Genomic DNA, 16,349 nt, shown 5'->3' with positions numbered 1-16,349 from the left:
AACTGCACAACAAAGATATGGTGCTTATTTCAGATGGATGAACATAGAAACAAAAAGTACTCATTTCCCATTAAGTAGTTCCCAGATCCTATACGGTAGCCACATTGAAGGGACAGATGTTAAGAAGGAACAGATGACATTTGCAGCTCATAAAGGAGAGAAAAGAAGCAGCATCATGAGATTCACCAAAGGAAATGGAGCTAATATCAAAGCAACAAGAAAATGACACAGAAGTAGAGACTTCTAAACAAGGAAACTGAACAAGAACTGAACCAATTAAGATTGTGAATGCAGAGACCCTGAGAAGTTCACTTAGAGCTAAAAAGCCAACACAAAGATGAATAGAGATCTGTTAAAATGTGCTTTAACTATGGGTTGAACTAACCACTGTTAATATTATATGAGGCTACGTTACATGTGAAGGGGGAAGGATGGCCCCAGAGATTGCAGGAGGGAACGGCAGAACTGTAAGCAAGGTACTGATCTCTAAAAAAACAAGCTGTATTGTTCTGTAAGCTTAACTTCTTGGTCTTTTGAGAACAACATGGGGGGGAAGGTACAGTGCCATAGGGGGAAATATGGGGAACTGGGGAGACCAAGGTAGCAGGGCCCTGTGTGCAGTGAATAGACCACTCATGGGCTGCACATAGCCTGCGAGCCAACAGCTGGCCAGCCCTACTCTAGACAGTTTGCAGTCTCAGCCTAGTGAACAGTTCTTTTTGCATTGCCTCTAAAAGCTTGAGTTCTCACCCCTCCTTTGTGCTAAATCACTGAATTTAATGTATTTCCTCGTTAATCATATGCCAACCCTGAGTGAAGACTCCTAGGAGCTCGTGCTGAGAGTCAAGTAATATGTTTTGACCCTGTGCTTTCTGTGTGTGGGCACATATGCACGTTGAGGTTTTCCAGATGAAAGCACTGCTGCCATAACAACTCACTGCTGTTTATGTATGCAGTATTTTCTCCTTTTCCCTTTTTATTGTTTGTGACAAGTATACTTATATAACTTAATGCCAGTATAGGGCTGCTTCCATATTTATTTAATGTATTCCTTTATTCTTTTTAACTCTTTCTTCTCCCCCTTAAAGCCTGTCTGTTGGGTGGAATATTTTGGTAATAAAGGAACACAGTCAATGTCGCTCTTAGTGGAGAGTGTGTGCCTGCTTGCAGAGGAGATGAAAGCTACCAGATCTCCCAAAGGGACTAACTGTTCACTTTAGTAAATACATGCTGATTTACCCCAGCTGGTGTGAGAGGGTAGAGGCAAGGGATGGGTGCATAGTTACAGTGAGTCCAGAGGTGACAAACTGCACATGAGAAATGAGAGTTCCCCCCACCCCCCCGGTTTTTATCCATTTCTAACTAATGTTAAAACATGTAGCTCATATGATAATGGGCACCTAGAAATGACCTGCAAAGGAAAGTATTGAAATTGCAACAGTCTCTCATTTTTTATAATGCACAAGGAGGCTTGAATGTGAAGTTTTTCACTTTCAGCTAACAAAAAGTCCTGTCTGTTCTCCCAAAGTTTTACAATGGTGATACCAGGTGGGATCCAGCAGAAAGGTCTGGATGCTGAATCTTTAAGATGGCTTTTCCAAGTACTTCTCAAGCAGTTGCATTCAGTAGCTATTACCGAAGAAGAAGAAAGGTTTACAAGCCTCAAATATTTTTTTAATTTTGTCAAAAAATATTACTTCCCATATCTCATTCAGGTTCCATTTTCATAATTCCTTTCATGCTATCACCTCATAGCTCATCTACATAGGTTTTCCAGGTAAAGCACAGTTGACAAGAAGTTCATTTATTAAGTAAAGGGGTCCTAGTCAGAAACCAGTAAAAATTTCCATTTTCTGCCTCTTCATTTTTGGTTTCCTGGGACTCCAGTGCATCCTTGGAAGCAAAGTGAGAGAAATCAGGAAGTGTAAAATGAATTTATATTCCAAGAAATGTTCATAATTTTGGTAGTGAATAAAAAGCTGGCAGTTTGGTCATGAGGACTGACATGATTCAATCATAATGAGAGCTTTTATGGTTGCTTTTATGAGGTGAAGACTTCTCAGGCTGAGCACGTATGGTAGCCAGTGTTGCAGTTCATCTTCAGGACATGTTGCCCAACATGTACATTGTATGTAGGTCTGAAACTGACATAGTTTTATCAAGGCCAGTTCAGCTTTCAAACTTATCAAGCATATCAGTCCTCAGTGATGACTGCTAACAAGCCTTTTTTTACATAGCTGTAATGTACTTTTCAATTTTTAAAAGGAAGGAAAGTGAAGGAGTCACTTGTGATTGATTCAAAAGCCAGATAAGAAATCTGACTCCAACACTAGTGTTGGTTTTCCAACACTATTACTTAGACCCTGTACATGGAAAGTTTCACTTGCAAGATGAGTATTTCATTAATTTTTAAGGATGTGAAACTGCTCTGCAACATTAACTAGAATGTTTGCTACTTGGAAATGCACTAATGCCAGAGAGTAGTCATATGATTTTTAAATTTTATAACAGTAATCAGAAAGCCAGCTCAATTTAAGTGATGAAAACAGGGTCGGGGTGAGGGGGGGAGAGGCTTCATTTATATGAATAATTGTTTTGAAGAAATTGATAATTTTTTTCTGCTGAAAAATTACTGTGAACTGTACATTCAGAAACCCTGCATAATGTAAATTCAAGTCTGAAAGCCTGCCTGTGAGACAGGCTGTAACTTCTGTGATTCATAAATAGTATACAATCCTTGGAACTTAACTATCTTTATTCCCCTGCTTTTCTCTTTCTCTTTTCAGTCCCATCCTAGCCAGGCAAGGAGAGCCAGGTTGCTTTATCTCTCTTGTATCAAAGAAGCTCTGCTTTTTTTCCTTTTCAGGTTATTATTTCTTAGTCATTTTTAGGAAAGAACAAGATGCAGTAAGTCTGATGGTCTTATGCAGTCATTTTTGTCCGTCAAGAAATGAATGTAACACCACTTGATTTGATGGATAGGAATCTAAAAATGCAAGTCAATAGAGAATGAGGCTCACCAAATCCATGGACAAGTCCTTTCCCTCCCCCAGTGGCATTCATATTCCTTTTAGATCTGAGGTGCCTTATTTCTTAAAGCTGATTGGGAACCATTTTTCTTCAAAAGTTCTAACTGGAAACCTGAAGGCTTGCAGACAAAAATCTAACATTGTGGTTTTCAGTTGTTATAACCTGACATGTTGTTAGTTTCAGATTACTTTTTTTAATTGAGATCCCCTCAACAATTTTATTTTTGGAATGTCAACCAAAAATCATAAAAAAATAGAATCCTGTGAAGAAACTTATTTTTCTGTATTCCCCCCAACCCCCTCCCGTATTTTCTGTGGAAGGGTGAAACTACTTGAAAGAGAAAACTGCAACTAGCTTTTCTCATCTTTTCTCAGACTTTGATGTTCTATATCAGAGTCACTAGTTCAAGCAGGTTTTAAGCAGGGGCAGCTCATGTTTAGGCTCCTTTTGGCCTAGGACTGCCTTTGGATCTAGCCAGATTATTAGTTAGGCGACCTTGTCATAACTGAGAGGGAGATGATTCAGTTTTTTCTATGCCACTGCTACTCAGAGGATTTGGAGAGGGCAAGCTGAAACTGTGGACTGGCTTCTGCTGCTGCCGCCAAGGGTGGAGTATGTGATTTGGAGATGTTCTGTAATAGTATAGTAATATTATATACTTTAGTTGTTTGTATGAAGGGAGAGAGGGGTTCCTGTATGAATGTAAGGAGACAGTTCCAGCATGGGTTGGCTACACATGTGCATGAAGGCCAGAAAATACCTCTAGATTTCTAGATTAAACACTTCCTAGCAAACACAGAGGAGACTTCTTAAACATTGGGAAGTAACATGTCTTTTATGCTTTCCTGTGAGTACGAAGGGAACTTCCCAGATTATTTAGATGGCCAGGCCATGCACATAGGTTGTGAGAACAAAGGATGAGAGGGGAAGGCAGATATGATATATGGGAAGATAAGACTTGTTTCGTGTCACAAAAAGACATGAGTTTTATGTCACAAGCCTCCGGATACTACGCTATCTATATCTATCTATCTATAGACAATGTCATATCTGGACATGCAACATGACATAAAACAACTCTTTATTACAAAAATGTATATACACCTATTTATAGTAAGAAGTAATAGTGGCTGGCCTGCTCCTGTTCTGCCGTCCTGAAGTGCCTGCTGGCCTCACCAGACTGTATCCTAGGAGGTCACTATACCTGGAGACTCTGTGTCCATGTGGACTTACTCCAAGTCATTTCTTCCCTTTTCATAAAATCCTAATTATACTATTAACAGTAAGATGACAGCTATTACAAACCCAAGCTAACATGTCTCAATAGCTTGGGCCATTTTAGCAATCTTTCAGCTCTACTATATTACAGTTCTTCTTTGTCTGTATTCTTTTCTGCATTTGAATGTTCTGGAGCTGAGCAAATTCCAAAAGGCAGTCATAGGAAACATTATCTCCCAAATGGTGTGTTGAAGTGCACATCTTGGAGTTCTTAGTATCCAAGCAAATCTGCCTAAATAGTGCTGATATATCTAGTTTCTGAAGAATTTGGCTCCTGCCATATTTCACAATAGTTCACTTCTTTGGGGTACATGAAATTGTTCTCTCCTATGTTTTTGTTTAACTCTTTTGGGTTTACACTAGGGCCGTGTGGAACGGAAGCGTTCCGTTTCGACCAGAGTTTCAATGGTTCGATGGAAAACCATTGAAATGGAACAACGTTCCATTTTTACTTTTGTTTCGAATTGGAACGGCTGTTCCATATCATTCCGTCGAAACGGTTTCATGTTTCGAGCCTATTTTGATGTTTCTCCCATAGGGTATAATGGGGAAGGTCGAAACAGGCTATAACTGTCATTTCTTGCCTGATTTTGATGACACTTGCAGAAATGATAGCCCCCTTTTGAGGGCATGAATCCTGCCAAATTTCAAAGAGATAGGTGCAAGGGGTTAGGAGGAAGTACACCCCAAAATATTGAGAGCAGAACTTGTGTATGTGTTAAGCCACAGTGGGGTCAAAACTGCAGGCTTCCTAGCCCCTGGTGAGGCAATGAAGCCTGCCAAGTTTCAGGGAGATAGGTTCAGGGAGTTTGGGGAAACTGCACCTCAAGCTGCAGACATGCAAAACTCATGACATGGGTGACACTGTATGTGTTAAGGCACAGCAGGGTGTAAGCTGCAGGCCTGCTAGCCCTTGCTGCAGCCATGAAGCCTGCCAGCTCTCAATGAGATAGGTGCAGGGGAACTCTGGGTTCTGGGGCCCTGCGCCTCTGGATGTTGACAGGCAAAACTCATGACATGGGTGGGTGACACTGTGTGTGTGTTCAGGTGCACCCTTCCTGGCACTGGGGCCTCCTCACAACACAGCAGTGTGCCCCAGTGAGGCCTCCTCCCCTACAGCCTTGGTTCAGTCCACCACTGTAAACGATGGCAGGTGAAAATAATGTAGGTGACTCAATACCGATAGCACCAGCATCATCTAAGGTGCCAAATGGAACTGTCAGGCCCTTCTTTCCTCTCAAGTGGGAGCACCTAGTGTGTGTCTGTTAGGCGTGCCCTCACTGTGCGACTGTGTGTGTGTATTTATGTTCAGGTGTGCCTTTCCTGGCACTGGGGCCTTTGCACAACATGACAGTGTGCCCCAATGAGGCCTCTTCTGCCCCTACAGCTTCCATCCACTCCACCACTGTAAATGACAGCAGGTCCTTCCATCCAGGACCAGAAGACAGACCAACTGCAGGTATTTCCTCAGCCTGACAAAGGGTTTTTCAACCTGAAAGCTTCCTAAGATATATTTCTCTACCTATTCCAGGTTTTTTTCATAATAAACATATAAACATGAAAACACAAGATAAGCCATCACACACACCATGAGTAACATATATCCAACACAACATCTTTACTTCTTGTTGTCAATTCCTTTATAACAGAGGCAGACAGACTTTTTGGAGCTGTACAACAGGTAGCTTAATGTCCTTCCTTGGAAAAGCTGTTTAAGATCTGTTTGCTCCCCAACTCCCCCATACAACTCCCTGCTAAGCAGGAATTCTGCCCTCCCCTCTGCCTTGCGGAGAAGGTATCTATGTGTTAGCTAGCAGATCACATGCTGGGTCCGTGCTGAATCAACAGGCAGAATCAACAGATAGCTGGTAATGTCCCCTGCTTAATGAGATGATAAACACTGAGATAGGAGTGACACTGTTATCAGGCATTCCCGCCCCCCTGGTTTGCTTGCCTGTCATTTTGATGCATACAGAAGCATATACAGAAGCAGAGAGGGAAATTGAAAAGCTCTGTATCATCAACAGATGATACAGCACACTGCTCACATCCCCTTTGCCTCAGTGCTAGCTGGGGCTGGCAACACTCCTGCACCTTGGGCAGCGAGCTGGGAAAAGCCTGGGACCACAGGTAGGCTGGGGGTTTACACCTCTCCCTAATCAGAGCTTTCTGCTGGGACCTGGACACCCCCCACACCGCAGCTCAGCTCTGAAAGGGAAAGGAGGGCTGCTCTAGTGCCCGCTGGCTTCCAGCCTGAGCCACTTCAGGCATGTGCTTGAATTTCCTCAGTTCAGAGGGATTGTCTATATAGTTGGAAACCCGGTCAGCCTAGCCCGGTTAGACTTACCTGCAGGTAAGAGCAGGTCACACTTCTTAGAGCTATTGTTATAGGCTGTCTGTAGACTCGTGCAGCTGTCTTTATCTGTTACACTTGGTACTCATTTTAAAAGCTTTCATAGCGCTGTAGTTTAGAACTCTCCCTATAAGTGAGGATGCGTTATCAATATAGTAGCAGGACTCTGGGCATTTGACCCCCAAATATAGGCCTATACTGCTTAAGATTTAGTACTGATTTGTGCATATCTATTTTAAGAGCTTAGCCTTCTTTCATCAACCTATCCTTTTTCCCTCCTCTGCTCCTCTTCCTCAGAACCCCCCTTTTCTCCTCTCTAACTCTACTTGTAGAGCAAGATCTGCCCTGTGTGATAAAACTACCATTTCTGTGATCATAACCAGTGGAGTCTCAGGACCAGGGCAGAACACACATTGAGGCTCAACCACTTCCTTGTTGCTAGGGATAGCAGCCAAGACACATCAGCCCCATGAGGCAAGAGGTTTGCATGGCTCCTGCAAGTGTATAAATGGATCCAGTGATAAGCATCCCTTCCTGTTCCCCTTCTACCGCCCCGTCTCCAAAAAACCCTAATTGAATACTTTCTCTTAAAAAATGCTAATCAGCTCTGGATGAAATATTTTCTATTAACTTTGTACTTTGAGAAAGCAGATGATTCTGCTTGTGTGCTTTTCATAATTGCCTGCAATGACAATATTGCAATATACAAAGCGTGATGCAAATCTAACAGCCTTTTAGCTGAGTATGCCACTTCAGGAATATATTACCAGCTCAATTTGGACCACACAGCAGGGGGTCAAAGTTAAAACTCTGCTCTTAATTAATATTCTGATCTTCTATCAACTGTATCAGTAATTCATATTTTAAATGTAGCAGGGTGTCTCTTATTCAGGTCCAGACATTGGAATACAACAGGGCTCCAATCTCACTTGGGGCATCCACATGCTCTTGTAATACAAATACATAATACAAATGTAAACTGCACAATGGTTAGCCAATTTGCTGTTCAGAGCACTAGTCCAATTAAAGCTTCATGGGTGTCAATCAGGCTCTGTGGTCAGCTGGAGGAAATATAGGAACAAAAATAGGCATTGCAACTCTGTTGGTATACATGTTTTTGGAAGACAGAAAATTTGTCACTGCCCACACGACCCATGCCTTTCCGGGCCCCTAGTATGGTCAGGAAGGCATAACACTCCCCCGTGCTAAGACTGTGGAAATCAGTCTTCCTCAGATAAATAACCTTCCTTTGTAGAGTTTGACTTAATCATACAGCAGGAAGTGCCAAGGGAGCTTTGTATGTGAGAAAGCAGCTGGCCCCTTCTTATGACAGGTAAAAGCCAGTGAACAGAACTTGGGCTGGTAGGTGACATACTGAGAGAAGGACATTTATTAGCCAGGGGATGAAATGGCCTAGCCGCATTTCAAGAAACCCATGCACTATGCCAGTGTACCTCTCCCACCTCTTCCATTTCCCTTTCCTAGGTAATAGTCCTCCAGAAAGTGGTGTTAACTAAACCTTGTCAGCACTTGATCTCTTCCTGTCTCTCAGATATGTTACACTCAGGCCTCAGAAAAGAGCAGAGTAGCAAGACTAGTGTAAAATTGCTGGTGGATTTCCCTATGGTTTGAGAGAAAGGATAAACAGCTGTGCTTATACAATACAGCAACGGGTCTGAACTGTTTCAGTCAACGTACGCCTTGGTCTCAGAGTGAGACTTCATGTACTCCCTTTCAATGGGAAATAATTTTTATGTCAAACTATGTGTAATTGTGTATTATAAAAATGGTAAGATATACATACAAAGACTTTCCAAATTGCCAAGGCTTTTTTAGGTCCTTCGACCTGTGTTAGATAACGTATGAAATATATCTCATGAACCCCCTGATGAGGCTTCATGTACCCCCTGGAGCTACATCCACCCCCAGTTCAGAACCGCTGCAATAGAGCTTCCAGCAAGCTTAATCATAAAGTGCTGCCATCTCTAGCATTTCCCTTTCATTACATTGTTTTTGTTTCAACAGCGTATCTTATGTAGATTAGCTTCACTGGGCAGGGACCTATGCATACTATTTGTTTGCAAACTGCCATGCACTATTATGAAACAGGATAAATAAATAATAATAACTATTTATTTTTAATATTTTTATGTTGCATTTCCTGTACGGTTGACTGTTTGACGTGCTTTACAAATGAAATAGCATTATAAAATATTTTCCTTGGCCTTACCCTCAACTGTTATCAAACGCGGGGGGGGGAGGAACATGGCCGAGGAAAAGGCAAATGCTTTTTTTTTAATTGAAATCTCTTAATGACATCCTTGCCACAAGCAACAGCTTTGCCAAAACCAATCCAGGCTTGAATTTATGTGTTTCTGAGATCTAGCAGCCTTTCCACCCCCATGGTGCGTATCTTTGTAACGTGCTGTATATATTACTGATAGCTCTGGGATTTAACTATCATTTAAGAGAGGTCTCACTGATGGAAACAGCTTTTTCTGGCATGGTACATTTGAAACTGTGCCATGGAATAGCATTTTGTTAATTATGTAAATATCAAGTGAATCGGAGCTTTATTTTAGCTTATGTTATTTTTCTTGATATTAAAGATTTCAGCCTCAGCACGAGGCTCATCTGCTCATATTTTACAGGTTTCATGATTTCACAGAATACAAAATGCTTCAGACGTAATAGCAGTGAAACGTTATAGATTCGTATCAGAAAATCTGCCATTATTTTTGGAGATATTTCACTTAACTACTCAGTTGATGTAAGAAGAGGGTCTTCATGGAGGTTTATAGTTTTAAGAAAAAACCATGGGGAGGAAAAACTTTCCAAGCTGGGTTGTGGGGAAAGGTAGCTGTTCAGGAAAAAAAAAATCTTCCTCTGCATTTGTATAGTGCCTAGCACAATAGGCCCTTGATTCTAAATGGGACCTATATAAGATACTATAATGCAGATTATTTGAGAGCTGTAGCAAAGCATCGTTTTATATTACCTTGCACGTACAATGGTCCCCCTAGCCAGCTGATTTAATCATAATTATGTGGAATACAAGTATGTCTATGCAATGACTTCTTATTCTGAGACAAAAGATGCAACAATTTTGCTGTCATTCTTGTGTTTTGTTTTATGTCTTATAATGAGAGCTGGGTCATCCAAACTACCATATTTGTGATTCTGTGGGGAAGTTGTAGGCCTGCATGGGAAACATGGTAGGACTGAAAAATCTTGAAAAACATGGCTTTTTAAAATTAAATCACCATAAATTTGGTATGCATCTTAGGACAGATCAGTTTTAGTTAAAGGTAAGTTTTAATAAGTTAAAGCTAAGTATTTGGGGTTTTGTTTGTGTGTTTGTTTGTTTGTTGTATTCCCCCCCACCCGCGTTTACTGTTCAGGGAGCTGTGTCAAAAGTCTGTGCATATTCCAGTCAGTTTGGCACATTTTAGGCCAATAAAAGGGAGCAATGTTTAGAAAAATCCAAATGTTTTGATATTTTTGAATAAAAATGTGTTGTCTTTCCATTTCAAAATAATCTTTTATTCACAGATTTGATCCACATTTCATTAAAAACAAGGTTAAAAAAAAACTGGTTGATTACCTGAAGCAGAAGAAAAGGTTCCAAATGGCTCGGTATAAAATTATTTCAGTAGACTTGCACCACCAATTTTCTTTTTTGGCTCCCCTCCTCCCACTTTGCCTGGTTTACCCAATGAACTCCTTTGAACTTAGAACCAAAAAAATAAAAAGGATCATGTCAGCACTTCTAAAGCATGAACCACAGCTTCTTTATGGCCACTTAAAATTGCATGACAGATCATGCAAGGATAAAATACCCCAACAAGGAGGCCCGTCTCCTATAGCTTGGAACCAATGGTACATTAAGATGACAGCTAGAGACTCTCATGTGATAAGTAGCACCACTTAGGCCAGGATTTTGCTACTCCTTTTTCAGTTCATTTCTGCTAAATGTCCCTTCAAATATTCCTATTGTTTTTTTCTGCAGAAATTATTTATTTTCAGATAAAATACAATATTGATCTATTTGCATTAGTGGTATTTCTGTTCAGTTGTTTGTTTGTTTTTCACAACCCATTAGGTTTCTAAACTCTCTTTTATCTGCCTGGTTCATTTGTTGAAACTACAATAGATCATATGGGACTAGTTGCTTAGCAACTTTTCACTGGCGGAATCTATTTAGAGGAGAGTGCAATGCTTAAACGAGAGGTCAGAAAAATTTGTAATACAGGAAGCCAGCCAGAAAATGTGTTCCAACAACAAAGATTTCTCAGGAAGTTTCTGTTTCAGTAAAGAGGATTGCTTATTTCCACCAGGATGTTTTCTCAGCAAAAGCATGAGATGTGTGTACTAGGGTAAGGGAAGGCTGCGGTAATGTTATATATAACTCTGGCATGTTCTTCTTTGTACACCTCAGTTTAATCTTTTTTTCTGAAGCACAGGCCTATCTTTTCAGGACTCTTTGAAAACTATGATGCAGAGAAAAAACCACTGAGATACCTTTTGTAAAATTCTGGTAAGTGTATATAATTTCCAGTCAACTTCCAAAGAAAGTAGGTAAGAGAGGCAAGGCTCTTTGGAATTCCAAGTGAAGAAGGTTATGGTGAAATGTTCAAAGTCAGGCATTAATGTTGGGTCTTAAAACAATGCAGTGTTCAAACTTAAAAAGTAGAGATTTATACTTAGGCACAAAGAGAGGTGACCAGATTTTCAAAAATAATGAATATTAATAACCCCTACAACTCAATGGAAACTAATGGATGGTTACGGCTTTTTGGATACATAGCCACTTCTATTTAGATGTCTATTTATGGATTTAGTAAGCTACTGTTAATCATCCATTTTTGAAAATTCTGGCCCCAATCATTACCCCTAAATGGCCTGATGTTTTAAGTACTCATAGCTACCACAAACTCCTTGGAAGACGGAACAAGAATCACCTAGACTCAGACTACAAAATAATCATGAGTGTTTAAAGGTGGTCATCCATCTATATTCAGAGTACAGTGAGGGTCATAAAGGTTTTTTTAAAGGATGCAGATGAGTATTAATGAGGGGCAATAGTCATTAGCTTTGTGCAGTGATAATTTATATTACAATAGCATTAAGGAACCATGTGAATTGATAGATTTGTATTTTCCTTGCATGAAACTGGTGGATGGACTGTGACCGAGCAAGAGACTATTGGAGAGAAAGGAATTAAAATATAAGGGGCATAATTTGATAGGAGGGCTGTATCTGTGAGGATTGGTGTTGTGGAAATAATTCAGGTTCCCTACATCAGAAAATAAAGGGCTAAAAATTGAGCGCCCCATGAATACTGTGTCAACACAGTGGAGTGAGTGAATTAATTGTGAAAGAATAACTTAATAAAGGTGAAATTCACGTATGTATAAAGGGCCTGCACAAGCCCTTCCACAAGGACTGAACTCCATAGTGAGACTGTGGGGTAAGGAGTCTGCTTTGGGGGTGAAGCTGCAGCATTGGTCTAGGGAATCGCTGATTGCCATGGGTAGGCCACATAAGAGGCTAGCTGGAAGTTTCATGGGATTTGTAATCCCTTTGGAGCAGCAGCTGTTAAGGTGGTGTAGCTGCCACTTGTGCTAAGAGGAGGGCGAATTGAAGTGCAGCTTTCAAATACCACTGTCTCTGTTACTCACCTGAGGGGGTGATTTTGCAGCAGATGATGTGAATTATGTGCATAGTATCCAGGACTGAGATATGAGTCTGGTAGTTTTTGCTTTAAGTTCTAAATTTATTTGAACTGGTAATTTGGAGTAAACCCCCAAGGGTGCACGAACCCAAACTAGAATCCACCATGAAGTGAGTGGATTTCAGGTTGAGAGTGGTGTCTAGTACTCAATAAGGAGAGTATCCTGGGAAAGTGATGCTAAGGGAGCTGGGAGGTGAATATGATATGGGAACTCTGATTATTGTAAGTGAGGAGAGTTACTGCTCTTCACTGATAACATGTAACCCCTGTGAAATCTCGTTTGGCTGAAACACTAGTATTTTAGAACAGAAAATAAATCATGTCTATAAAGATGTCTGGTTTGCATATTGATATGCAGCAAACACTACTTCAGAAGTTTTTAAAGTCCCCAATATAAGAAGAGAAGAAAACTTTTAAATGGAAATCAAGACACAGAAGTAACAAGTAACCAGCTGGAAAGAAAGCAGCAATCCACAGTCCCCAGTAATACAGATCCTAAGGTCTGATCCAAAGCCCTTTGAAATCAAGGGGAGTTTTTCCATTGACTTATTTTTTTCTTTCTCTCCTTTTTTATTTTTTTTTAAAGGAAGAACAGTTTGATTTAAAGTAAATGCTGCTACATAAAGTCAGAATTAAACAGGCATCTCCAATCACATTCTTTTCTCATTTTCATGCATTTCAGCATTGGCTTCTGGTCCAGCCTTGTTAAGCTGTTGACAGTGAAATCAGTCACTTCACAGAAATAAAGGGATGGAAATGGAATATTTCTATTTTCTCTAAATGTTTATATGAGCTCCCCCCTAAGCACTCACCAGAATGAAAGCTTTTCATCTAATAGTTTCTTTCTATGTAACCTTTTCCCTGGGACTAAATAAAATAAAATAATACTGGCACTTTAATAAAAGGGAAAAAAGTTATCATTGGAGAGAAAACACTCTAAGACTTATTCTTGTAACTTAAGACTTAATAAGTCTTGTAACTTATTAAGGTAAGCAGGGCTGAGATCATGGGGAAAGGAAAGCAGGGTTGAGGTCACTGGGAAAGACAGCTTCCTCCAGAGGGGAAATGTCCTGCCCCTTTGCATGCCTGTATCCAGCTGGGACAAGGTTCTTTGGGTAGATCTGACATCTTTTATTAGACCAACTAAATAGTTGGAAAAAATTGTTCTTTGCAAGCTTTCAGGCACACATACCCTTCTTCAAGCATAAGGAGAGTCTATATATAAGGACAGTAAGACTCCTCATGCCTGAAGAAGGGCGAGAAGGGCGACTCCTATGCCTGAAAGCTTGCAAAGAACAATTTTCCCAACTATTTAGTTGGTCTAATAAAAGATATCACATCTACCCAAAGACCCTTGTCTGCCAGTGCCTATGTCCTTAGAACAACCAGCAATTCTGTATCCAGCCCAGCTACTCCCCACTCACTGTTTCTTCATGGGATCAATAAGGGGCTTGTGTTCAAAGGACTTAACAGGCACTCAAAAGGCCAAAGATAAAATTCTCATTCTGCTACTTCCTGAATGACTTTGGGCAAGCCACTTCGATGCTTTGCATCTCATTTCCTCTTCTATAAATGAGAATGATAATTCTTTCTCCATTTTTTGGTGTCTCTAGTTTATTCAGTATGTAATGGCTTCAAAGAAGAAGCAAATTGTTACTGTGTCTATAGCACCTTGCACTATGAGCCTCCCATGCCAGTTGGGGCCTCCAGGTGTTCTAGCAGGGACCATCTTGGGTAATGGGCTTGGCATGTGGAATAAAAGAAGGGGTGCAGATTTCTCGTGTGTGGGAGATAGGTATGTGGAGCTAGACCATTCTGAGTGGCAAATGACAGAACAAGGAGCAATGGTCTCAAGCTGCAGCAAGGGAAGTTTAGGTTGGTTATTAGGAAAAAAATTCTCACTGGGAGGGTGGTGATGGACTAGAAAGGGCTACCTAGAGAGGTGGTGGAATCTCCATTCTTGGAGGTTTTTAAAGCCTGACTTGACAAAGCTGGGGCTGGAATAATCTAGTTGGGGATGGTCCTGCTTTGAGCAGGCGGTTGGGCTAGATGACCTCCTGAGGTCCTTTCCAACCTTAATTTTCTATGATCTATGATTCTGTGTGTATTCATGGACAATTCACATAGCTATCAACATACGTCAAGTTGGCTGAAGGTGTGTGCATGCACATGCACACCCTTCTAGTGAGTTGGTGTCAGTTATTTCACATGAACATCTTTTAAATTATTTACCTTACAGTGTCAGTGAAGCCCCAGATTGCCCCTGTAGTAGTATACAAATTGTACGTCCTTCCTCCTCCAATAATAATGAGCTTAACCTGGTGAAAGTAAGCCATTTCTGTATGTATTTGTATCTATTCAGGTCACATGTGGTGAATGATAATCTTATAATCTTTTGCAGGGACTTGTCTGAATGAAGCTTTAGAAGCACAAACATGTGTACCTAAAGCTTTACTTAATGCCACTAAGAGCAGGCTGTGGATAGGATTGATGAATCATTTTACACCATTAATCCAATATTATTGAATAAATGATACTCTGAAGTAGGATCTCTCGTCTGCCAGTGGGCTGACAAATCTGAGCAACACTAACCTAAGTGTTAGGTTGAAGCTAAATGCTAGAAATAAGCTGCATATCTGGCAAAAGGAGTCTTCCTGCCTTAGTTCCATGTGTTACTTACAGGTTGCAGTAGTTTGGTGTTCGCTTACACTGCAGATGTCACTCTGCAGGAATAACCTCTTTGGATTTTTCAGTTCTCTTGACAGGTGCAGACTGTCGGGAGATCTGAACTGACAGCATAAAGTTCATAAGTACACTGCCACAGCATGAGGTCTGATGTCACTCAGAAGGGTAAACCCTCCCGTGCTCACTGCTGAAAAGATAAATGGAGTATTCCCCTAAGACTGGAGATCAGCAGTATTGCTGCTCAGGGTTCACTGATGAAATTTCAGGGCTGTGGCAGGGTAGAACAGTTCTTCTGTACTTCTAGTAGGAGTAAAATAACTGGTGAATTAGCACAGTCACAGATCTACTGCCCCAAAGACAATGTACCTTTGTGACTGTGCACAAAGTACTCCTGTGGTGCTGAGCTCCAAGTCATGCAGGGGAAGCCGAAGTCTTTATAGATTCTGAACATACTGTCCAATAGCTGTGTGTAGTCTGGATCTATGTAGATAGGGTGTGTGAAAAGACCAAGAATACATACCTGGAGCAGACCTCTGGCCAGGGGAGTTTGCTCAGCCACAGCAGCATCGCCACGCTCCAGTGGGATCTCCCGATCCACCCCAGTGCCATTTTATCAACTTGCTGGTGAGGAGGATTGGGCTAATTAGGCAGCTGAGGGCAGTTTCCAGCCCCGGGAGATGGAACGACGGAGGACAGTAGAGCAGAGAGATGGGGCTGGCAGATAGGGTGATTGGCTACCCAGAACTGAAGTCCCCAGAAATGGGGCAAGAGACCTGCAGGGTCTTGAGAGCTCGGAGGAACTCACACACCAAAAAAGAAGATGCTTCTGCATTAATTGGCTACCGCAGGTGGTCAATTGAGTTCGGCACAACATCAATTACTGAAAGCAGGAAAAAAAGAAATGCTTGATTGTGGCTCTAGCAATCAAGCACTTGTAGCTTGAAGACAAGAGGAAGAGAGAGGCTGCATCTGAGTTCCCTGCAGCAGGGAAAGGACCACTGGATGGACAGCAAGTTGCATTTAATTTTATTTCCTTTGCAAGGAATTTTTTGTCATTGTGTGTACCTGGTCTAGCACTGGGGCAAGTGACAGTCAACCCTGGGCATCACACCTCCCCCATTAATTAAGTCATCAAAGTTGTGGCAGGCGAGATAACAGTGAGGAAGACTGACCCAATTGGGCTGACTGGTGCCGGCCTTGGGGAAGAAGGCGGCCAATGAATGTCAATGGGACGCGAAGGCCCACATCCATACATGGTGATATCCCAAC

Source organism: Crocodylus siamensis, chromosome 3 (genome assembly GCF_052110815.1).
Source record: "Crocodylus siamensis isolate JL-2025a chromosome 3, ASM5211081v1, whole genome shotgun sequence".
NCBI lineage: Eukaryota > Metazoa > Chordata > Crocodylia > Crocodylidae > Crocodylus > Crocodylus siamensis.
This window is presented reverse-complemented; position numbering follows the sequence as displayed.